The sequence below is a fragment of the Medicago truncatula genome, chromosome 2 (genome assembly GCF_003473485.1).
Source record: "Medicago truncatula cultivar Jemalong A17 chromosome 2, MtrunA17r5.0-ANR, whole genome shotgun sequence".
Taxonomy (NCBI): domain Eukaryota; kingdom Viridiplantae; phylum Streptophyta; class Magnoliopsida; order Fabales; family Fabaceae; genus Medicago; species Medicago truncatula.
The window spans coordinates 32781031-32782742 of record NC_053043.1 but is presented as its reverse complement, the minus strand read 5'-3'; positions in this window follow the sequence as shown (position 1 = coordinate 32782742).

The window sequence follows — 1712 nt, the reverse complement described above, 5'->3', positions numbered from 1 at the left end:
GAAGGAACCAGGATAACTGCTTGTGTCTTTGTCTTTCTTTTCTCTGCTCTGTTCTTTCCGCTGCATATCTGATTCTGATCATTTCATCAGAAGCACTCTCAAACTGCTTCTGAAGTTTTATCAGAAGAAGAATTTTTTTAGACAGAAAAAGAAAACACAATTCAACCCCCCCTTCTTGTGTTTTTCTCACCTTCAATTGGTATCAGAGCTTGCTCTGTTATCACAGCACTTAACCGTGTTACAGTTCAAGATCTATTAGAAAAACATGTCTGGAGATGAGGAATCAACTACTACAAAATACACAAGTGTCAAGCATGACTATGATACTGCTGACAAGAAAACAGACTCTGGAAAAGCTCCAAAGTTTAATGGAGATCCAGAAGAGTTTTCATGGTGGAAAACTAATATGTACAGCTTTATCATGGGATTGGATGAAGAGCTATGGGATATACTGGAAGATGGAGTTGATGATCTGGATTTGGATGAAGAAGGAGCTGCTATAGACAGAAGAATACATACTCCTGCTCAGAAGAAGCTTTATAAGAAACACCACAAGATAAGAGGAATCATTGTGGCTTCTATACCTCGCACCGAATACATGAAAATGAGTGACAAATCTACTGCGAAAGCTATGTTTGCTTCTCTTTGTGCAAACTTTGAAGGCAGCAAGAAAGTAAAAGAGGCTAAAGCTTTGATGCTAGTTCATCAGTATGAACTTTTCAGAATGAAGGATGATGAGAGTATAGAAGAAATGTACTCAAGATTTCAAACTTTAGTTTCTGGATTGCAAATACTGAAGAAAAGCTATGTTTCTTCTGATCATGTTAGTAAGATTTTGAGAAGCCTACCTTCAAGATGGAGACCCAAAGTAACTGCTATTGAGGAAGCTAAGGATCTAAATACTTTAAGTGTTGAAGATCTTGTTAGCTCACTCAAAGTGCATGAAATGAGTCTAAATGAGCATGAAACCTCTAAGAAGAGTAAATCCATTGCTTTACCATCTAAAGGAAAGACCTCAAAGTCTTCCAAAGCCTACAAAGCCAGTGAATCTGAAGAAGAATCACCTGATGGAGATTCTGATGAAGATCAATCTGTAAAGATGGCTATGCTGTCCAACAAGCTTGAGTATCTGGCAAGGAAGCAGAAGAAATTTTTGAGCAAGAAAGGTAGCTACAAGAACTTCAAGAAAGAAGATCAGAAGGGATGCTTCAATTGTAAGAAGCCTGGTCATTTCATTGCTGATTGCCCTGATCTTCAGAAGGAGAAGTTTAAAGGCAAATCCAAGAAATCAAGCTTCAACTCCAGTAAATTCAGAAAGCAAATCAAAAAGAGTTTGATGGCAACCTGGGAAGATTTGGATAGTGAATCTGGTTCTGATAAAGAAGAAGCTGATGATGATGCTAAGGCAGCCGTTGGGTTAGTGGCAACAGTATCATCAGAAGCAGTATCAGAAGCTGAATCAGATTCAGAAGATGAAAATGAGGTATATTCCAAAATCCCTAGACAAGAACTTGTTGATTCTCTAAAAGAACTTTTATCACTGTTTGAACACAGAACCAATGAGTTGACAGATTTAAAAGAAAAATATGTTGATTTGATGAAACAACAAAAGTCAACTCTATTGGAACTGAAAGCTTCTGAAGAAGAACTCAAAGGGTTTAACCTCATATCAACAACATATGAAGATAGACTCAAGAGTCTTTGTCAGAAGC